A 23850-nucleotide genomic window follows, 5' to 3' on the forward strand; every position below is an offset into this window, starting at 1 on the left:
CAACTGGAATGTAGCCTCTACACAACTCTTCCAGCACATACAGTGCAACATATGAAGACACTGGTAGATCCACCCATGCAGATGACATGTATCTCAAATATAAAAATTAGAAGACAGCAATTCCTTGCCTGTGCAGAGATGAAGCTGCAGACAAATTCAGACAAAGTACATACTCATGTAGAGAGATCTTTCTCTTAATGAATAGCTGTGGCTTTTACAAATAAAAGAAACAACACAGGTGGAACTTGTGGCCTCACTTACAGAGTCGCAGATTATCTAAGTTTGGAAGAGACCCATAAGAAACATTGAGTCCTACTTCCTCTTCCCTACAAGTCCTAAAACTAAACCATGTCATGATTAAGAGGATTGTCCAGATGCTCCTTGAACTCTGAGTATTTTCCTGGGGAACTTGATTTCCGAGCTCCTCAGTAAGGAACATTTCCTAGCAGCAAGCTGTTTCTGTATTGCAGCCTTGGAAAGAGAAAAGACTCCTTTTCTCAATATGAGGGGTGGAACTCAGTCTCATCAACCCAAGGGAGTAAGATGCTTCCACCAGAAGTTACATGAGCACATGTTGAAATCTGTTTTGTGCTGATTGATGAAAACCATTCATGGAATACCACCTGCTTTATCCAAGCCACATTCCCATAACTTCAAAGGTTTCTCTACCCACTTTGCCAGTTGGTTGAAGCAGAAATTGTACAAGGTGATGTCAGTATCCTTGAACAAGCCTTTATACAGCCACCGGGTGTATAAAGTCCTAGTCCTAACTTCCCAGATCCAAGAAGTAAAGAAATCCTGAGTTTGCTGCTAACTTTGAAATACAGCAGAGAAAAAATAATACAGGATTTTTCTTCCTAGAAATAGGGTTATCTAGAAAAGGGATCATTATCATTATTTGCAGGTTTTTAACTAAGTATGTGTGACTATGAATGGATATTGTCCCAGTTTATCCTGTTAACTAATTTTCCACAATGAACTTACAGCAAGAGAAAAGAGAAGGAGTTCTCACTCTCCCCGTGCTAGCTTGGTGTGACACAAAGAAAGTGTCAGAAATGTGTGTTGGGTTCACATGTCCACATTTTGCTAGTGAGTGGATGGGAGAGACTTCAGGGGTGGCATCTGTGAGGAGGCTTGGGGCTGCTGTGTGCCAGACTCACTGCAGGGCAGAGCCAAGTCCCACAGCTGAGCAATGACATCTTTGGAAAGGCAGTTAGGAGAGGGCATGAAATGCTGCTCAGCAGTTTTAAGAGCTAAGAGTTGGAAAAATATCTGAGAAACACCCTGTAAACACCAGAGGGAGAGAAGGAGGAAGGGCAGTACACGAGTAGCTGTGGAGGACCACAGTGGATCAGGAACCCACAGTGCAGCCCCTGAGAACCTCATGCTGTGGCAGGTGGAGATATCCTGAAAGAACCTCCAGTCCTGAAGAGCTCATGTCACAGCAGAATCTTGGCAGGAGCTGCAGCCCATGGGGAGGAGCCCACGCAGGAACAGTTTTCCCATCAGGAACTGCTTTTCTGGAGCTGTGGGGAGCCCACACAGGAGCAGTTTATGAAGACAGTATCTTATGGGGAGGAAAAGTGTGAGAAGGAAAAAGGAGCAGAGAGGATCCATCATGAACTGATTGTAAACCCCCTCTGCGTCATTTTCAAGAGGAGGAATTGAGAGTGAAGGAGAGAATTTGATCATGAGAAGGAGAGGTAGAACAGCAGAAGGTGTTTTGGTTTTGTTTAGGTGTTTTGTTTAGTCTTTGTTTCTCACCATCATGCCCTATTTCCAATCAGCAAAAAAATTTATTGTTTTCTTCAAATTAAGTCTGTTTTGCCCATGGTGGTAATTGGGAAGTGACCTCCCTGTCTCTATTTTTACTCAGGAGTTTTTTCATCCAATTTCTCCCCTATCCTGTCAAGGAGGCAGTGTGAGAGACTGAATGGGAGTCTGGCATCAGCCAAGGCTACGTGCCAAAAAAGAAAAGCAAACACTTGGTTAGAGGATTTCCAATATTAATCTGTTTTTTATCTGCTTGATAAAACCCTCTTCCAAAGATTTTCAGTGGACCAGTACTTCCTAATTATTATGAACATGTATTCATAAAATTCTCTGTTGGTGCTTCCGGTCATATTTAGAAAAACCTGAAGGTTCCAGATGGAAAGTAGTGAGATAGATAGTGGTGTTATTTTCTGAAGAACCACAGAATCAAACCTCAGTTTTGGAGTTTCTTTGAATTGCTTACACTCACAAACCTACTCCTTAGCCAGTTTCTTCACAATTGTCTCCACCTTCCTGACGTTCCTGTTGAAGGGGTCATTGTGAAGAAACTGGCTAAGGAGAAGGTGTGTGAGTGTTAGCAACTCAAGGAAGCTCCAGAGGGTTGTACAGAGGCTGCATGGAGCTGAGGGAGTGATCTGCGCAGAGTCACAGCTGATGTTGTGATCTGTCACAAAAGCAAGGGTGAGCAGACAGCAGAACAAGGGACAGGGCAGGAGGGGTTTTCCTCACACAGAAACATCTGTTTCAACTGGATCTCTTTGTGGTGAGACCTCTGTACTGTGCATGAGAGATAATGAGGAGGAGGCTTGGGAATCACTTATTTGGTGTCCAGCAAACTACTTCAGATACAAGTAGGACTTGGGGTTTTCTGTCATTTACAGACTACAGATAGATTGTTGTTAATTTTCATTTTTGTAGCTGTAGGCAAAGTAATCTCCAATTGTAAGCAAGAGGAGACGATATTAATAAGTTAAAATTATTCAATACCATATGTTTTGGTCAGTATTTTAAATAAAATTCAAGATACAGGAAAGCTCTCATCTATTTCTGTATTTGCCTTAGGACAAAATCACCACCTAAACTTTAATGAATAAGTATTTCTGGATAAAGTAAACTCCAGTATTTTAAGGAGGTTACCAGTCTCAGGTAAGAAACCCTATGAACAACTTATCATTACTGTTTCAACTCCCATGATTTGTGAATTATTTGAATTCATGACCGATTTTAGACATATCAAAGCTGTGAGCTGGTTCTGAGAAAGGACAAGAGCAGCTCAGAAGTGCTATCTGGGATCTCAATTTTGTGTCAGCCTTTCATCTGGCTTTTCCTTGTGGAAGAATTTTGGAAGCTGAGTAGTAATAAAATTAAAAGTGTGGGCATATGGGTCTGATTTTTAGAGCATAATCTTCCCCTTCTCCTTGGTGGCAGCACTGACTCCTCTTTGCCAAACCCAGCAATGGATTTCTGTGCTCTGCAGACCTTCTCCTGGTGTTGATTGGTCTGTATGGTGTGAGGATAGCCCCTCTCTGCTGCTTTTTTTACATAGCCAAGCATTCAGCTCAGTTTTAGAAATCTCTTAACATGGCTGTGACACATGTCTGGGATGGAAAACCATCTAAACTAGGTTTAAAAATGTGTAAATTTAGTAATGCCATCAGAGCAATGCAAAGAAGCCTTCTTGAAAGAAGAATCAAGTAGAGGAAGCTATTTTAGAGAGCCCTTGTGAGCAACTCTTTTGTATCCTGGACTTCAGCTCTGGTTGCCAGCTCTATCCCGTTTAGAAAGTAAGCTTTTGAATGAGGTCTAGTGCCCTGTGACACTTAATGCACTGCCCTTAGCTCCCAGATCCCAGAAATGGCCCATATTGATTTTTTTTTTTCATTTCAATCCCCTTCCATACCAGAGGAACAATGGTGTCTCTCTGCTGTTAGAGACAAAAAAGGAAAATAAGCCTATAAAGGTCACAGAGAATACAGCTTGCTTTTATAGAATATAAATGCAATAAGCTAGGGCCTTTGCAGGACTCCAGCTAATGCAGAGGCAGTCACTAGTTACTATTACAGGAGATGTGGAAGCTGTTTTGCCATTGTTTCTATCAAGAAACACTCAGGCACTAATAAAAAAAAATGTAGGTAAAGCTGAATCTCCTCCTGTCTTTGAAATGGAGCACGGATGTAATTTATTGCTGTAGTACCTACACCTGCTGATTAAATTAAGATCTTGTCAGCTTTCCAATATGGCTTTTTAAAGCCAATTTTAAAAAAAAATAGCTGCAACTGAATGAGTGAACCCAGTAAATAGCTGACCATCAAACTAGGCTTGTGTCTCAAATCTCAGTTGTACATCCCAAGCACAGTGAGTGCATGCATGTTCACCACCTGTTAATAATCCTGCCAGAGTTTTTATGATGCCTGCACTCCTGCAATCCTCAGATCCTTGCTTGGTCCCTGGTTGCCTCCACTAACACTTTCCAAGCTCAAACTGATCCCTTCAGCTGCAGCTGGAGACACTAAATTTCCCATGGGATTGTGTGTGGTCACCATTTAACTGGAGGGACATTTGAATCACAAAATTATGGAGACAAGTCTAGCTTGGGTGAGAGGTTCTTTCCTGCATCAAGCAAATTGGATAAGTTTTTGTGCATTTTCTGAGAAGTTTGCTTTCTCTCTATTTCTCCTTCATGTATGTTCTATTCTTAGGAATTTAAACCTTTTAAGTTAAGTTATAATTTAAAAAAAAAAAAAGGCATTTGATTGCTTAGAATTTCCAGCAATTTGCAGCGATTTAGGATACACTATTTCTAAGTCAGCTTTGTGAAAAGATCTTTGAAAAGAAGCACAAAAATTTTATGATCTTCCTACTGCTCTGAAAGTACAATAGTTAATATTTTAACACAGTCAACAACAGTTAGGTATGGTGTAACAAATATATAATTTTTAGTGTCTTTTCCTCTCTATTGGCCAAGCTTGGTTTGCCACAGATAACATTTCGTGGCTCACTTCAATGCCTAATTACAAGGCAGCTGATGTCCTGGTGTAGAATTTGTCATAAACTTGATCAAAACATCTTGACTGGATTTTTAAAGAGAAAGATAGGATTTTGTTTCACCTTTATATCTGAATGTTTTATTTGACCCTGATTTGTGTGGGAAAAATTGTTTGCATGGAAGCCAACTGTCTTTGAAATAGTTAAAATTATATTTCTTTAGGATTGCTTAAGTTTTAGGCTATGTGATATTCTAGGCCATACAGATGTCTTTGGAGAGATAACATTATTTATGGTGTGCTATTTCTCATTTCAGTTTGTGTTCATGCATGGTGGAGGAAACAGAAATATTATTGCTGTTGGTGGCTAGAATTCAAAACTACTTGGGCTTGATTTTATCATAGTCAATATTTAAAGCTGTCTTTTTCTTCCTTGTTCAATTTAAATTAGTTTAGGCTAACACCACTACTGATTTAAAGACAGTAGATAATACATTTCCATCTAAATATTTTAAGCATTTTCTTTCTTTTATGTCCCTATTAGTTGGGCAAGTACATGCATATCAATTTTTTTTTCACAAAAGGCCATCAGCTAGTTTGCATGTGAAAACTGAAAGGTTTAAATACAATCAGATTATGAAAGTCTTAAGAGTGGCCTTGCAGTGCTGACCAATCCTTGTTCAAGCATGGAACATATAGTTAGCATGTACTTGTATAAGAGGTGCAGCACTAATTTATTCCTTACAGGATGTGATGTTTCTCAGATGCAAATGTAACTTTAAAAATATTTTATCTCATTGAAATGTTTATTTTCACCAGGCACTCTGTAAGAACTTTTAAGAACCAAACTGCAGAGATTATTGTTATCAGTCTTCTGTTATACAACATTGGCATAGGGAGAAAATGGAAAAAAAAAGATGAAGTTTGAAAGCTGATGAAGGAGGGTTTCTGAGCAATTGCACTTGGCAGTCTACAGAAGGTTTTGAGTCCTTGATGTTCTCTGCTTCCAGCCATCTCCCATCAGACAATCACAGAAGCATTTAGGTTGGAAGGGGCCTCTTGAGATTACTTGCTTCCCCCTTCTTTCCTTTCTTGAAATGGGGCTAGAATTTATGTGTTCTAGTCTTCAGGGATTTCTCCCATTCTCTTCCAAGACTTTTCCAAGATAATCGAGTGGTCTTGCAGTGGCCCCAGTTCAGCTCCTCAGCACCTGTGTGTGCATCCTGCATGGATGTTCATGGGCTTGCAGATCGAGTTTAGCTGCTCCCTAACTTGCTCTTCCTCACTGACTGTGAGTTAACCTTGCTCAAGGTTTGTGTTCTCAAGGGCCTGAAGCTCCTGAATGTTGGTTTTACAAGTAATGATTGAGATAAGGAAGGCAGTGAATACCTCAGCTTTTTCTATGAACTTGGTCTCCAGGTTAAGGAGGAGATGTATTTTCCCTGTTTTGCTTTTTTATGCTGGAGTACTTGCAGAAGGTCTTCATGTTTTACCTCACTAGAATCAATTCTGGTGAGATTTAACCTTCCTGATCCCATCCCTACGCATCCTGAGAGTGTCTCTGTGCTCCTCCTCTTCTGCACCCACTTCTACCTCCTTTTTTACTTTTGACTTCAGTCATGGGCTCCTTACTTACCCATGCAGGCTTCCTGCAGCCTGGACTTGCTTTCCTATTTTACAGCTCTTTATGAAATTTTAGGGTGGATCCTTGAATACACAGCTGCTGTTATGGATCCCTCTTCTCACCAGAACTGTATCTTTAGGGATTTTTCCAAAAGGATACCTGAAGAGATGAGAGTTTGCCCTCCTGAAATCCAAGTTGCTGGCCCTAATTTTTACTTTGCTCCCTCCTCTTGGAATCCTGAAATCCATTACTTCATTGTCTCTCTTGCCAGGATTGCCCCCCAACTTTCACAAATTCACAAGCAATTCTTCCTTGTTTATAAGAATCAGGTTCAGCAAAACACCTTTCTTTGCTGGTTCCTCAAATACCTGTATCAAGAAGTCATAATCAATACATTCTAGTTTTCTAGTTTTCCTAGGTATCCTGAATTTGAGCTTCCAACAAGGAGCAAGCCTTCCTCTATGGAAAGTGGGGACCTTCATCGTCCGTAGTAGAGTCACCTCCACTCCCACTCCCACTCCCACCACTCCCACTCCCACTCCCACTCCCACTCCCACTCCCACTCCCACTCCCACTCCCACTCCCACTCCCACTCCCACTCCCACCACTCCCACTCCCACTCCCACTCCCACTCATTGCTTCTGTCTAGAGGCTCATTTGGCATCACTTCCTCACCAGCAAAGAGGACAGTGAATGTATTGCTGCAAGTCTTTGAGCGGGGCAGGGCCTTCCTCTTGAAGTGAGTCATCATCACCTTCCACCTTCCTCATGATCAAAGGTTTCACGTTTACTTCACAGGCACAGTCTCTTCCTGCTGCAGCTGAGGGTTCAGACGTGATGTGCCTCGTACTTTTCTTGTCCTTTTTGATGTGTGATATGCTGACCTTCCCTGCTTTTCTGGAGCTAGAGCTGAGCACTCAGATGCTCTTGTGTAGCTGAATGAGGTACTGCTGCTGCAAGGAAACACCGTGGAGGTCAGATCCCAGACTGGTGGGAAGTGTTTGTTTCCTACTGGTGAGATGCAGAAGTTAACTTCTTCATGGTGACATTTGGAAGGCTGGTTAACCAAAGTGCTGAGCTGCAGTTGGAACTATTCTTACATACACATGTTTTTTCTTGTAGCTGTTACTAGGTTTATGTACTCCAGGCTGTTTGATTTCTTGAAGTTTTTCTTTGAAGATAAGTCCATCTTTAAAGATAAGTCCATCTTTTTTTTGGCTGTTAGTGCTATATGACAGAGATATGACACAGGGCTCAGTTGGACACTTCCTCAGAACGAAAGATTGCAAAATGTGTCAGTGTTTTACCTGTCTGGGCAGAGTCAGATAGAGCCCTGAAGCAATGTCAAAATTACTGGAGATAATATCTGCTCACCTAAAAACACACAAGAAGTCAATCCAAGGAGAGGGACTGCAAAGTACATGAGAGCTTTCCAAGTGGTCATCTACTATGAAAGACATCAAGGATGTGAGAATTGTCCAGTGAGAGCTCTGATGTGCTATTCTCAAACCAAAATGGGATTCATTTTAGCTGAAGATTGAGACACCATGTTCTAAACTGAGATACTTGCCTAATTTCTCTAAGCATTTTGAAATATCTGTCATCTCTGTGTAGGGTTCAGGTTTTTCTTGCAATTTAGATCGGAAATAAGACCATAGCATGCCAAAGGGTTTCTTGCTAGAACCAGCTACATCCTTCAAGTAAGTGCTTTCTTTCTGTAGATCACTTGTAAGAAAGCACAGTTTTTATCCTGGTATTTTTCCTTGGTGTATTATCATCATTACTTCCCTGGATCTTGATCGAATCCACAGATCTGTGTTAACTACTTCACTTTCCATATGCAGCAGTGAATTGAGACTACCATCAAAATGTAAGTGCATTTCTGATGTGCACCAGTCAAACTAAAATGTGTGTAACTTAGGCAGATTCAGACCCATTTTCACTAGTAAATGAACTGGTGTCTCACTACTGATGGGCAACAAGAAATTTAACAAGGCTTAGGGGGAAAATTGTTTTCTGTACTGCTGGAATTAGTGCCAGAGTTAAACAACAGGGAGCCAAGAAAAAAAATCCTTTCTGTAGAACTTACCTTCTGTCTTCCAATTTACTTCTGCTACCTCATGCAAGTGAATCTTCGCTGCATTGTTTCCTATTTATTCTCCTGATACAGCTGGAAATATTCTTCCATGTTATTATCTTGTTAGTGAATAAGCAAAGTGTTTTTCCCAAGCTTACACAAATTACAGCAAAGCAGGGCATGGAGCCCACGTTTGCAGATGTATGAAGAAGATACAGTATCCTCAGAGGACTTTTCCCACCCACCTTGGTAAAACAACAACCATATTTAGGAAAGTAGAACGTGAAGTAGGAAAAAGAGTGGATAAGCTGACATTTTTCTTTCCTAAAATCTATGAGTGAATTTTCTCTATACTATAAACAGGACAGGTTCTTATGTTCACTGACAACATACTGATACACAGTGGAATCAATGCAAGAGCTTTAAGTAAGATTGAATCCTCTTGTTGGCAGAGGATAGTATTCTAACCTGCAAGTTTTGCTTCCTCATCCTTTTTTGTACAGTAAAGGTGTATGAGACAGGATTTTGCTGGCTGCTCAAGGGTAACTGAAAATTCTCATGCTTCTGTTTGTAAATCTCAATCTTGTTGTTGCCAGAAATCACATTTAAATAAAATAATCATTGTGATTACAGATAGATAGATCATAGATACCGTATAAGAATCCTTTGCATTTCTATGAATCTCATAAAAATGTAAGTAAAGAGGGACTCCTGATATAGTGGAGAGGAATATAAAATTCACGAGTTAAATGCAAGTGTGCTCATGATCAGATTTACATTGAACACCCTGAAAGAAGGGCATTCTATGTCAGTAAAACACATAATTTATGCTACTACAGTACTCACAGCACTTAGTTCAGCAAAAGACATCTCAACTACTTTGAGTTAAAAATACATTTGTATCAAATTATATTAATTAATTCTCTTTTTTTCATCTGAGTTCACCCAAAGGTTGGTTGATATATTTGGTCTCCTTTGAAGATGGTTTCTGAGTTTGTAATTATCTTTTCAGGAAGTAGAAAATATTTTTGGAAAATATAATAGGAATATATGTCATGAAATATAAGTTATATAGGTGAGGTGGGATCCATAAATGTTTCAAAAATCAGGTAGTGCATGTGGTCAACTCATAAAAGAAGTCCATTAACCCATGCTTCTATCACTATGAGTGACCTTGAAAAGCTATTTCTGTTTTTTTACCCCCTTGAACTGTTGTGCCCAAGGAGCCTATGCCAGTCCTTGTTCAACTCTTTGCCCCTGCTATACTGCCTTTCTACCACGCTTAGGAAAAAAAACACATTCATATCTTTTGGTGTGGGGATAAGAATCAACTTCTGCAATGGAGTCTAATATTATTATTCTCAAGCGCTTATTATTCCTGCCTCCTGGAAGTGCTGCTGGAAGAGGGAAGGTTAGCAGCATGTTGATGGGTCAGAAAATGCTGCTTGGATATGAGCATTATGACCAACAGGTAAAGGTAAAGACAAGTGCACCACAATGCCCTGTTTTCAATGTACATTGTACACAGATGCTCGTTTTTTTGTATCAAAAGCAGGTCTAATGTTTCAGTTTTCAAATTATTGTGATGGAAACAGCTTTGGAAATGCAATGAAGGAAGCATTCAGAGCTTTTGTCATCTTTGTCTCCAAGGTGAAGAGTCTCTTCTCTGTGTGATACCAAGCTTTGTCTGACAATATTCAGTATATTAGCACATTTAAGTCTGGAAAAACTGGCTGAGTGGCCCAACATCATGTGAGCACATCCCCCTTCTAGTTTAGCTGGTTAGTTAAAAAGGTCTGATTGAGACCAAGATCAGTTCCTTCACTGTTAAGAGCTCTGCTGAGGAAAGGTAGAAACAGCAGTATATCCCTCTTTTCCCTCAGGAACTACTTTTACCTGAAGCTTTACTGCCATGCCCTGCCTGCCACCCTCACCACAACTGTGCATCAGCGACATCTGTGCCAGATCCTATACCTGGTCTGTCCTGACCTGGACACAGATCCAGCAGCTTGGCTTCCTGGTTCTGGCTCAGACCTTCTCATCATTACAGAATGCTGGTTGATCAGTGGGTTGTATTAGATCTTCAGCAATGTCTCTGGCCCTGATCCTGACCTGGACCTGCTGCTCTGCATCCTAGCTCCCTGTAGGTGAGGTACCTGCTCATGTCTGCCCTAGTCTCAGCTCACTTTTCCTCCGAAGAGCAGCCTCTTTGCTGCTGTGCAACACAAAGCAGCCAATTAATATTAAGGGTGAGGATAAAACAGATCATATGTTCTCTTTCCTGCTATGCACCAAGGGACGTTACGTGTGACCTTGCTGACTACACAGCACTTATGTACTCATCCCACAGGCACCCCACAGCCACAGATCTCCCAAATCCCAGCATGAACTGTCCACTCACCTGATACCCCAGCTCAGCTGAGCCTCCCCTGCTCATCAGCTGCATCAGCCTGAAGATTGCCAGTGAGTACACACAGACACACACAGACACACACAGACACACACAGACACACTGACACACACACACTCACACTCTCTCTCTTTCCATGCACAGCAGGTTTTGGGGAAGGTACAAACACTCACCCACTCCAGCAGCCGTGTGTGACCTGTGCTCCTGCTCCAGCTGACAGTGCTGGGACATGCACTCACACTGGTCACCCCACGGGTTTTCAGGGGACAGAGCAGTTCCTGTCCCAGTGGCTGGAGGTTAAAGACCCCTCACTCCAGCTGCTGGCACCGAGACCCCTCTCACTTCCCCTGGAGCCAACACCCCCTGCCAGAGGCACCCCCAGCCCTGCTCTGACTCCAGCAGCTGATCCCCGCTCCTCACACTTATCCCCAGAGCTGGCACCAGGTCCTTGCCTCACTCAGGTGCCTGGGATGGGGCATGAGGACGCTGAGAGGTGGATGAGAGCAGGCAGGACACGCTGTGGTGAATAGGTGCAGGGCTCTGCAGGACAAGCCACTGAGCAGACACAGCTCACAGGCACCTTCTGCACCCTTCTGTGCCCAGCCCACCTCCTTCTTCCTCCCTGCTCCCTCTTCCCTGCACATCTCTGTGTTGTAGAGTGTGACATAGTCCCACTCCAATATCCTGGATCCTCAACTTTGTATCCTTAACCTTTGCAAATTTCCAAGTTTTTCTACAGGCTCTCAGTAGCTCACCAGGTGGTGTGGCTGACCAGGTTTGTTTGTATAGGGACCTCCCTTAAAACCTGTCATTCTGGTTTCTGCCTCTGTATGTTCTTATTTACAGTTCCTTTCACCAGATACCTTAAAGAAGCAGGGATTCCCCTGCTGCATACCCTTAGAGTATTTAGCTGAATGTCATGGGAATTACCTCAATAAAGTTTATTGAGGTAAACCTACAGAGCATAGTGTTAACTACTAGGAGAGAAAAAAGAGGTAAGGTAAAAAGTTTCTAAAGTAATTGGAGGTGAGTCATGGGACAAGTCTTTTCTGCTGTTAAAAAGCTTACTTGTCATTTTGTATGGCAAAGCCAGATGTCTTCACTTCTATAAGTAATTTCATTTTAATTAGCTTTAAGTTCACAGCTACCAAAACCTTGCTTTAATAGAGACTTTGGGAAACTAAAATTGAGGTGAGAGGTCAGCTTTGTAAAACCATGAGTAATTTGGTAGTGATCAAAGCTTCATATATTTATTCTCTACTGACTTCATTTTTATAATAAATGGTTCTTTTTAGATTGTCAGACTTCTTAAGAGAGGAAAAATTCCCAGGAATATTTGCTTGTTTTGTGAAAGGTGATATTTTAAATATAAAAAGTTCCTTTTTAGCTCTAGTTATTTGGATACTAAAGCTTTCCAGAGGAATAACTCATACAGAAGTTTTTAAAAATTGCAGTATTAAAAATTAAGCAGGAATTGGCCTTTTGCTTTGCCTATCCTCCAGATCAAAAAACCCCAAACAACAAAAAAACCACCCAAACAAACAAACAAACCCTCAACACAAATAAAAAACTTCCAAAACCAAACCAAATGAAACCAACCAACAAACAATCAAGTCAAAGTAAAACCAAAACTCAAAAAATCCCAAACCAAACAAAAGAACTGACCAGAATATTTTTTCCTTCACATGGTCTCAGCTGACGCATTTAGACAGCTGTGTGACAATCTTTGATTTTTTTTTTTAATCTGCAAATATCACTTTCCTTGCACAGTATTTGAGGCAAAGTGTGTAACCTTAGTGATGTACCCACTTCAAGCAGCTTGTGAGAAGGGAGGGAATGGGAGTGGGATCTACGCAGAGGAAACCATGTTGCCTGAATAGAATCAGTTTAAATTAACAAAAGAGGTTGGAAACAAGGGGAATTTTACCTCTTCTATCACAAGTTTTTCCCTGTCAGAAACATTTTGTAAGCATGTATCGTAATTTCTCTTCAGCCTTGTTGAATCACATGAATGTCTCATGCTTCTTCCCACTGCCATGTTAGGAGCAGAAGTGTACAGGAACACTCCACTTCTTGATCTTCTCAGTCATCTTCTTTTGCTGGGAAGAGAGCCTTTGTGAAAGAAACAATACAATTTTGTCTCAATACAAGTGCTTGGAAAGTTTTCAGTATCTTCAGCCGCTAGAAAATTCTGAAACCAGCCATTGTTTCTGGTTACTCTGCCCTTCTGCAAAAGTAACTGGCAATACCTGACCTGATGGTTGCGTGCAGGAGCAGATCTGTGTTATCCTGGCACCTGGGGAGAACCAGTTTTCAGTATGGTCATTAAACAGGACTCACTTGAGCACTTCTGCAGTGTCTCAAGCACCAGGATCCAGCAAGAAAGAGAAGAAAAGTTGAGTGACATCTCTGAGAAAAGTGTGCCTACAAGATGTCATCAGACTGATTGTATATCTCTGTATCTCAGCAAAGCCCTAGGCAGGTGGGCCAAAGGATGGGGATGGCTGGCTTAGAATAGCTCCATTGTCTTGGTGACTGTGCAACTGCTTGACTTCAAGTGTTCTTAGATGTCTTACTGAGACTCATACTGACTGAGGCTCAAAGGCTAAGTGAATCCAGCAGCAGTTTTCAGATGAAACAAAATGTGGGAGGAGTGATTGAACACCAAGTGGTTGTGCAGCCAATCAGAGGGACCTTGATTTCCATAGCTACTGTCACAAAAGTGGCTTGTGCAGGCCCTGTGTGACAAGCCCTGACATATCAAGGTGTAGGGCAAACCTCATGCTACCATTGCTTACTCTCATCAGCTCACTGAAAAGCTCAATAGTGAATGTAGCTCAACTCAGCAAGAGTGCTAGGACAGGATTCTGCTCCTGATCAACTCTGTCAGCAAATGTGTGACTTTGGGACATGTGGCACATAAGAGTTTTCTTTTGGCTACACAAAAAAATTTTCTGAAGAAACAGAACAGACAGACAAGGGAGATATGTGCAGGAGCACATTATTTTGCAGCTGTGGAGAGTCACTGGCCCTGACACTGCACTGAACTTCCAGCATGCAGGTGAGACACAGCCTATACAGATGTCACTGTGCATGGCAAAAGCAGAGAGTTGGTCACAGACCTCACAACATCAGGGTTAGATGATTTATCCATATTTGCATGACCAGCTCTTGTGGGTTAGCCCCAGTCCAACACAGCCACTCACTCTCTCCCCACTAAGTGGAAAGTGAAAGGGTGTCAAAAGGATAAATAGGTGAAAACTTAAGGGTTCAGATAAAGACACTTAAAGAGATAAAACAAAAGCTGTGCTTCCAAGAAAAGCATAGCAAGGAATTCTTTCACTGCTTTTCAAAGGCCAGGTGCTCAGCCTTCCCCAGGAGATCAGGTATTTTCTCTGTCCATTACACGTAACAGTTGTTCAAAATGCAACAACCATAACCCTGGACATCCCCACCTTTCTCCTTCTTTCCCACAGTTTTCATTGTTCAGCATGGTGTATGAACTCCAGTCAGTTGGGCTCTGCTTTCCTTGCTGTGTCACCTCAACTTCTTGTGCTCTCCCACCCTGCTGGCATACCACATGCTACATACCACAGTGCAGTATGACAGAGAAGTTCTTACCCTGTGCAACACTGCTCAAAAAAAGCACCACTATGTTCCCATCAAGTTTTTGGTCACAAATCTAAAATATGGCACCATACTAACTGCTATAAGGAAAATTAACTTAATCCCACTCAAAACCAGTACACCAGTAGTGGCAGCCTGGAATTTGACCTAGCTACCCAGAATCCAAGAACAGACATTCCTTAAAGCATGAACAGGCCTCCTTCCCTTTGATATCACACTCAACACATGTTCCTTTATTTACTGTAACTGAAAATTTCAGCAGGTTTCTGCACCAACTTTAATGTGTACCTTGCAGCAATGTCTATCTAGTGCAACAGGGACAGTTTTCCCTGAGACACAAAACTGCACTGCTGTTTCTTCCCTATGGATATCTGATGTGCCCTCACCATGGAGTAAGGACTAAGAGTCTACCTGGTAGGTAGCTTTATCTGACAGATATTCATAGTTGTGCCTCTGTCAGAAATAATCCACCTTGACAACACACCACCCTCCACTTTTTGGGTGGATGGCAGATCTAAAGGAGGATTTTTTAAACAAGGCTCTGCCCATAGTAAGCACTGTTTGATTTCTATTCCCTTCCCAGCTGACATTATTTCTTGTTTTGGGAAATGGGGGCTACTGGGGGCTGATGGAGTCTGTCTGTCCCAGAAGGGGAAGAGCACCTTAGGCCATAGGCTTGCCTGGCTGGTGAAGAGGGCTTTAAATTCAAGGTATCAGGAGATAGGAACTTCCCCCATTCCACTGCAATCAGTTTGATGTCAGTGTCAGCAGGAGATCCCAGAGCTTGGAGCAGGACCACAGGTCAGAAGGAGAACATCTGAGAATCCACAGAGGAATTCCTGACACTCCAGACAGTTCATTGGCCTCATTGAGGACCAAATTTAAATGCCTTTGTGCAAACACACAGAACATGGGGAATGAACAAGAGGAGTAGAGGATGTGTGCTCGCTTGCAGAGCTGTAATCTTATTGGCATCACTGATGTCTCTGTGAATGGAGGCTTGGAATGGAAGATAGAGGTTCTTCAGGGAGCACGGGAAGAGGGCACAAGGGCATGAAGTGACAGGACTAGAGGTCTTCAGTCTTGAGGAGAGTAGCTCCAGATTAGAGGTTAGGAAGGAATTCTTTACTGTGAGGGTGGTGAGGCACTGACACAGGTGGCCCAGAGAAGCTGTGGATGCCCCATCCCTTGAGAGGCTCAGTGCCAGGCTGGGTGTGGCTCTGAGCAACCTGGTTTAGTGTGTCCCTGCCCATGACAGGAGGGATGAAACTAGATGATTTTTAAGGTCTCCTCCAACTGAAACCATTCTATGATTCTATGATGAATGAACATATAATACATTTTTTGGTGCTGTTCCTCCCTGCCTGCTGCAGTTTTGAACCTGATTAAAATGCTTCTGGCAAGTCAGATGAAGCAGACCTGGATGTGGGAGACAGGAAGTTTCCTGAGGATTCTACAACAGGTTGTGTATTTCCTTTCAGTGATATCAAAGAATTCAACAATTCTTTTTCTTCTTCTCCTGCTGTCACTTCCTTCCCCAACAAGGGTTAGGATCTGATCCTAAGATTTGATTTAACCCTGGATGTGACAATACAGGAGCCTGTCCACCACAGCCCAAGTGTACTACAACACATATAGCCTTAGTTGTAACTTCATCTTCAGCATTCTTGGGCCAAATTATTTACAAACTGTGCTCCAGCTCCCTTTAAAGCCCACAAAAAGGGAAAAGAGAACCCTCTGTTTGGAATTTTTATGTTAATTCCTCTTTTATACATTATTGCTTGTCATCTTACCTGGTTGCAGAAATGTACAGGTGAAAATATCACTGTAAATTCTTTTGAGAAGGGCTGGTAAAGTGACAATCTGGGAGTGCTGCCATCCTCCACCCATTCCTGACAAACTGACAGCAATGTCAGGCCTGTTTGATTTCAGCTGATAGCTGAGGGATGTTATTCACCTATGTTGCTTTATGCAACCATAAAAAATGAGCTCACACAATCTATTCAGAGCAAATAATCAATGTGCTATTTTATACTTACAAAGAAGCACAAGGCCTAAAAATGAAAAGGGTGAAGTTAGAAAATCCACAGTCATGAATACCTGCAAGGGAAGACAGTCTACTCACTGCAGGAGTTCAATTCTCCAAGCTTCTGGTAGTGATTTTGTTTGAGCATAATTGCTTTTGTGAATCAGGCAATCACATGATGCAATAAGCAAAACAGTAAATCAGTTCAAGCAGAGATGTACCTTATAATTAAGCAATGCAAGTAATCAGCCTAAAAAGGGACCCACATGAAATTGTAGTGTCATCAAGCAATAACTCAATCACAGCTCTGTATCCAATGTGGTAATCATGTGGAAAATGTTGTTTAATTATTAAGCCCCTCAATTTTGAAATTTTTCGTAAGACCCAGGCAGTGTTTAAATGCCCTGTCAGAAAACAGAACGACTTTCCAGTTAGTAGTTTTCCTTACTGAATAACCTGTGGAAGACACTTTTATCTTTCCTGAAGCCCCAGGAGAACTGGTTTTCTAAGAGTGTCTGTGTCTTTGCTCTGAAAGCCTTTATTTTAAAAGGAGGAACACTGTGTTCCTATCCTTTTTATTCCTCTCCAAAAGCTCATCTAGTCTCAGAAGCTGACAAAGGGATCCTGCCATGGTATTTTGCAATCTTTCCTAGGGAAAAATACCTAGGAACCTTGGTGTCTTACCTTTTGCTCTGTGGAATCCCTTTCCACAAACAGAGATGGTTTAGACTTCTTTGTGATCAAAGTAACTCCCTGTAAAATTAAAAGAAAAACTTTTGTGAAGCAAAATTTCTTTTGTGATTGAAAAGATTTTTCTTCTAGAAAATGGAAGCAGAAATGAGCAATAACTTTTTAAGTCATTAGCTTTTGTCCATGGCATTTTCTGCTGAAGATTTTGATTTTCAAGTGGTTTTGACAGAAATGTGTGAGGTTTAATTTTTTTCCATTTAACATTTCTTGAACTCTGTGAAAACTGAATCAAAAATAATTTGAAGCAAAAAAAAGGAAAAAAGCACAACTGAACTAAAGCAAGGAAATCCTTTTATAGAAAGTCATGAAAGATATCATCATCATAGAGGTTTTATTTCAATTCTCTTTTCCAGAGCTGAGGTTTAACACCATTCTCACAAATTGCTTTATTTCCTTGGAAGTTAAGTTCTCATTAGTGTTTGCTTGGTAGATGCTGCTTCATTTATTTCAGTTTCTGCCTTCTGTGATATTTTGAGCTACAGCCTCCATGAAGTCAGAACTCTCATCTCAGCTGCATCACAGGGAGTGTCCTTTTTAGACAGCTAAATATATCACCATGACTTGAATTTTCTTCTGGGGTTTGTGAATTGAATAGATGGGGCTCTCCGTTCCCTCTGGACTGACATACAATTGAGAAACTTTGACCTTTACCTGCTGAATACCCATTTCATTCTAGCCTGACAATAATTCAGTCCCAGAACCATAATGAGATTTCCCAAATTTGTTTGTCTGCTAATTACATAGCTTTATCCTATGCTGGGAGTCAAAGAGGGAACTGGTCACCAATTAACCATGACATTTCAGCTGTTTTTCTGTCCCAAAGTGACCTGACACATCCCACTAATCTTGAGTCTTTAGGAAGCCTACACCATATTATTCTGTGCTTTTCCACTAATATATGCTGTAGGAGACAAATGCAATGAAACTCAGTGCAAGACCTTATGGGAGGGTGAGGTACTATTTTTAAATTGTCTCTAAGTAGGTTAAAGCTTGGCTCTTACACTTTCACATACAGTCACCAGCACTGAGATGAGTGTGCCCAGCTGCTCCAGCTGAGTGATGTACAACACACAGGACAATGGATGCTTACTCCTAAGTCTCCTCTGTGTCTCCTGGGTTTGTTGTGGTAGGTTCTTGGATCAACTGGTTTTCGTGCACTTCAGGAATCCTCAGTGATTTTACACTGACACTTACTCGAACCTTCATGAACAAGATGAACATTGTCGTCATTTCCTGATTTTTAGACAATTTCAAGAGTGCAGTGTGTTTTATTGTGGAGAAAAGAGGAAAAGAATCAGTATAGGATATGCCATAACTGTGTTGCCATCTTTTCTTATGAAAGGTGTCAGTGACAGGTCCTTATGAGAGCGCTTATTTCCTGTGTTTAGCAGCTGGATTGTTATTTCCTAGGTCCTTGGTTACCAATACAACCTGTTCATGTGAAACCTCCTCTGCTGTTTCTTGATTGTATGCACACATACACAAGTGTGTACATACATATTTTTAATGGTTCATCTTTCAAAAAAATTGTTCTCTCTCTGTTAAAAATCTTTTTAGAAAGATTACCTCAAAATTGGTAATTACCATTGAAGCCAGTAATTTTCTCAGACCTTCAACCTTATTCACCTCCAAAAATACAGGATACTGCCAGGATCTGAGAGTCAGAGGACTCCTTTTTAAGACACTCGTAGCACAGAAAATAATTATTTTTATTCTTTCGACTAGAAAAATCTAAGCTTTTTTAAGGATGAAGCTACTTGAGAAGGAACTAGTTCAATTCTGCAAATCATTCCCACTACCATATCACCATCCTTAAATTTAGACTCTATCAACATCCTTTTCTGCAGTCCCTGGGAAGCTAGATTGGCTCTTTAGGGACAAGTGGTCTTCCCTGGGCATCCATACACTTCTGATTGACAGGAGAGATATCTAGCCATATCAGTTGTGCTAGCCAATGGATGAACATGGTTCAGTCTAGCAATATTTCCCTTGTGGTGCAAGCCAAAATCCAATATCTGGCTCTGGTCTGGCCTCACATGGGCAATGGAATCCCACTTGTTCCTTGATGTGTCTGTTCAGGAAAACATTCCATCGATGCATGATCTGTATCTTGGTGTCATCTCTGCATAAACAAACTCCTAAGAGGATCCTATGGGACTGACATCTTGTCTAGTGCTACAATATTAAAAATCACATTTCTCATTTGGAAGTGAAAGGGCATTTCCAGAGAAACCTGGTAATGTGCTTGGAAATGTGGCTTTGATTGCTCCTGCCTCCATCACTTAGTGAGTTGGGATAGATCTACCTCTGGATACATTACTGCTCTTCTCATGGGTCAAACTTCTTTTATGCCCTCCTTTAGTAATGATCCCAACACTTCTACTTGACCTTGCTGATGAACTTCAGATATCTCTATACTGCAGTATTGTTAATATTGGAACTGCTGTTTTGTTTTAGGAGCAAGAGTTGACTTTACACTCATTTCCAGACACTTGTGTTCAAATTCTGCTCCTGCAGAAACGTGAAAACTTTCTTGTTTTTCTTACTTTTCTCTTCATGGTGTAAGACTGTCCTCATGGGTATATCTTTATAAGGAGTGAAAGAAATACATGTCCAATAAATTTTCAATTAATGAAAGGGCACTTTGAAATCCACACACATAACAGGCAGCAGGCTTTTAGTTGCCTCCCAGAGTTCAATTTCTAGTTTTTATTTAATTTTCTAGCAACAGCGCGGTCTCATATGGCATGGAGGAAAAAGCAAGTGTATATTCATTTAAAGTTAGCTTATAAAGTAATATTGTGACAGAGGTAGCCCGAAGAAAAAAAACGTCTGGAGAAGATTAGTTCAGTTAAGTCTCTCACCATTTCAAATTGAAGGGGAAAGAAATCCAAACATGCACCAATTTAATATAATGTCAATTCCTCAAAAACTCTCCTGAGTAGATTCTTTATTTCCTAGTAGAGATTCTTACTACAATTATTGTCTCATGAAGACTTAATAAAATTTAATTCTCTTCTAACAAGTGAATAATTTCCATGAAATTAATCAAAACTAACAATATGATACTTTTACTCCTGTGTTACTTGAGGTTGAGACTTGCTGATGGATTAGAAAGTCATATGATAGACAATACTGAATGAATGTGCAACTGGGTTATATATGCCCTGTTTCCACATTAAATAACTTTGATTCTCTCATATTCCTTTGAGGCATAAATCTGTTTTTCAGGCAGGTTGCTTAAATATGTGCTTAACCACAGAGCCCTAAACCATTACTTGAGTGTTTTTCACTATTCTACTGGGATACCTGGACAGGGAACTCTCTGAAGTGGGGGGTTTAGTCCGAAGTATAATTGTGGTAGAGATTGAGTGGGAACAAAAGAAACGATGATTTGTAGAGGAAAGCCCAGCAGGGAATTTTCTACCATTCCCAGGCAGCTCTGAAACCTGAGAAGCAAATGGAATAGAAAAACAAAGTTTTCTGTGTGTTTGCTGAAGCTGACTTTGAACACACAAATGGGCCAAGCCTGAAGTAACATCAACCAGGTCTCCCCAGCTTTTCCCCCCAGTCTCAGCACCCCATGCCAGTCAGTCTCAGAAAGTGGGCAGAAGACCTCACTCATACTCACTTTACTGGCACGTCAAGAGGGAGCTTGGACAGAGGCACTCAGGTTTATGTGCAAAAATAGTGGCCTGCTTTGTTTGTGTTCATCATCTGGCTGATAAATGCTGTCACTTGAAGATTAAATATTACAAAAGGAGATTAGGTGAGAAATGGCATGTGGCTAATTGTGAAAAGCAATGTGAAATTAAAATGCAGATAAGTATGTATGGAACAATGCTTGTATTTCACAGAGATTCACATATGTTAATGATAAGTATTCAAGTTATTGACTCCTGAAATGCTTTGACTGTCAGCACAGGATATTTTCCTCTTTAGACTTGCATTTCCCAAAGGTTCTCTAAACACAATGAATTCTCTCATTACTTTGTTATTAATTTTTGGCAAAGACTGATTATACAGCCCTGTATTAGGGTTAAAGGGACAGATCATGTTTAAAATCACATAATTTCTATTCAGGGAAACTCATGATATGAGATGTTCAAGCTTAGAAGAACTAATTTGGATTCAGCACACATGCACTAAAGGAAGTGTTGAAGTCCAGTTATTTCAGACTATTAAGCTTAACTCTCTAGTGCTTTAGCTTAAATCTAAGTCTGTGTTTTTGCCACACTTGTCTAATACTCATCATATTTAGTTGTAAGAACTTTATTAAGGCTACTATTAAGGCTGCTAATTTCTACTGGCCAGTAGTCAGTCACCCAATTTGTGACTGTTTAGTATGGTCACACTTGATATTCCACCGAGGTTTTACAGCATAGTTAGCTTTTCTCCTTTTTATTAAGGGTTTTTACTTGCATGAAATGGACATGGGGAGGATATGAAAATTAAAAGAAGAAAACCATAAACTATTTTTAATCAGTTCTAGCTATAAAAATTATTACAGGGTTAGACTAAATCCTTGGAGTCTGACTTATTATAGCTCCTGAAGACAGTGGGAAAATAATGCAGGTCTAATGGATGTGGTGTAAAAAATACGCAAGTGGGAGAAGAATCAATAAAAGATACAACATTTTTCTCCATTGCATTGATTTGCACACAAAAAGAGAGTACTTGCAGCCAGAGAGATGAGATGCAAAGCTACAGTGTTTTCAGAAAGCTGTGCTAGTTGCTGAAGAGAGGAAGTCATAAAAAAATACCAGAAGGAAAAAAGATTATGGAGACTATGACTTATGTGATCATCTGGCAATGCAAGGATGAAGCAGAAAAAAGGATGGTACTGCATGTCCATGGAGCCCCATGGAGAGAAGCTGATGAAAGAACAATGTGATGTGGATGCCCTGTTGAATGGGTTCCCTCACTGCATTTCTGTATTTCTTGTGTTTCACTGTGCAATGCAAGGGGATAGGATCCCCAACATTGCTACCTGCATGCAACCTTGGTCCCACAACACTGTGGCACTGTTGATTCACTGACACTGAATGGATCAATAGAAGAAATGTCATGCCTGTAAATTCAGGGAACAAGCTGGCTGGGTACTTTTACTTATGTGACAAGTTACTTTTTGCAGCTCTGCTGAGGTGAAAAAAACCACAAACCAAATAAGGTGACATATGTGTCTATTTCTTGTGGATTACACAGATCTATTTTCAGGTATTGCTATTCCCCTCATCTCATTTAGCAAATACACTCCACCTAGGAAATTATTTCATACATGTTTTGGTTCCTTATCAAAGTAAGGCAGTGAAGATCAAGTTCAAAAATGAAATAGGAAGGTATAAGGATTCCTAAATTTTCAGGTTGCATGTAACTGCTGTGGTCTCTTCAGAAACATCTGAGTGCCAAGAGCATAATACTATAACAGCCTAATTTGACAGCATCTGCATTACACCTATGAGTAATTGCTCTACAAGCATCTGAAGTATCTAAAGATAAGCATTGTAGTGGTTTCTCTGCTCAACTACAGCAGAGGAGAATGAGTAAATCAGGGGTATTTCTGTGGGTGCCTGGCTTTGGCTGATGTCAAACCATGACAATTTTGGTGGAGAATGCAGGCAGTCAGTTCCAGGTGTATTGCACGCCTCTCCAGGTGAAAGCAAACTGAGGCCTGCACTCTGCTGCCAAAGGAATGGAGAAAAACGCATTGGCAATGTCAATGGTGGCATACCACCTTGCTGCCTTGGACTCCAGCTCGTACTGCAGCTCCAGCATGTCCGGCACGGCAGCGCTCAGCAGTGGAGTCACTTCATTCAAGGCACGATAGTCCACAGTCAGTCTCCATTCTCCATCAGATTTGTGCACAGGCCAGATGGGGCTGTTGAAGGGTGAGTGGGCTTTGCTGACCACCCCTTGGATCTCCAGCTCATGGATCATCTTATGGATGGGGATCACAGCATCTCGATTTGTCCGGTACTGCCGGCGGTGCACTGTCATGGTGGCAATTGGTACCTGTTGCTCTGTCACTTTCAGGAGCCCCACTGCAGATGGGTTTTCTGATAGTCCAGGCAAAGTGTTCAACTGCTTAATGCTCTCTGTTGCTACAGCAGCTATTCTAAAAGCCCACCTGAACCCCTTTGGGTCTTTGCAGTAGCCGTTCCTGAGGAAGTCTATGCCTAGAATACGTGGAGCCCCTGGGCCAGTTACAATAGGATGTTTCTGCCATCCCTTCCCTGTCAGGCTAATCTCAGCTTCCAGCAAAGTGTATTCCTGTGATCCCCCCGTCACCCCAACAATGGAAACAGGTTCCTCCCCACATGTTCTGATGGTACTATGGTACACTGTGAACCAGTATTAACTAACAGTCTATGTTTCTGTGGCTCTGATGTGCCAGGCCATTGGATCTACACCATCCAAAACGCCTCTTCCTGGCTAGAGGCAGGGCCCCTCTAGCCTTGGATATCATTCAAAACTGGAGCTACCTTTTCTGGTTGAACTCCCTCTCTCTGAGTTTTCCACTGGATTACAGTTTCTCAGCATCCACAAGTTCCTGCGTGAGCACCTTTTCTCACGGGCTGT

Source organism: Oenanthe melanoleuca, chromosome Z (assembly GCF_029582105.1).
Source record: "Oenanthe melanoleuca isolate GR-GAL-2019-014 chromosome Z, OMel1.0, whole genome shotgun sequence".
Lineage (NCBI taxonomy): Eukaryota > Metazoa > Chordata > Aves > Passeriformes > Muscicapidae > Oenanthe > Oenanthe melanoleuca.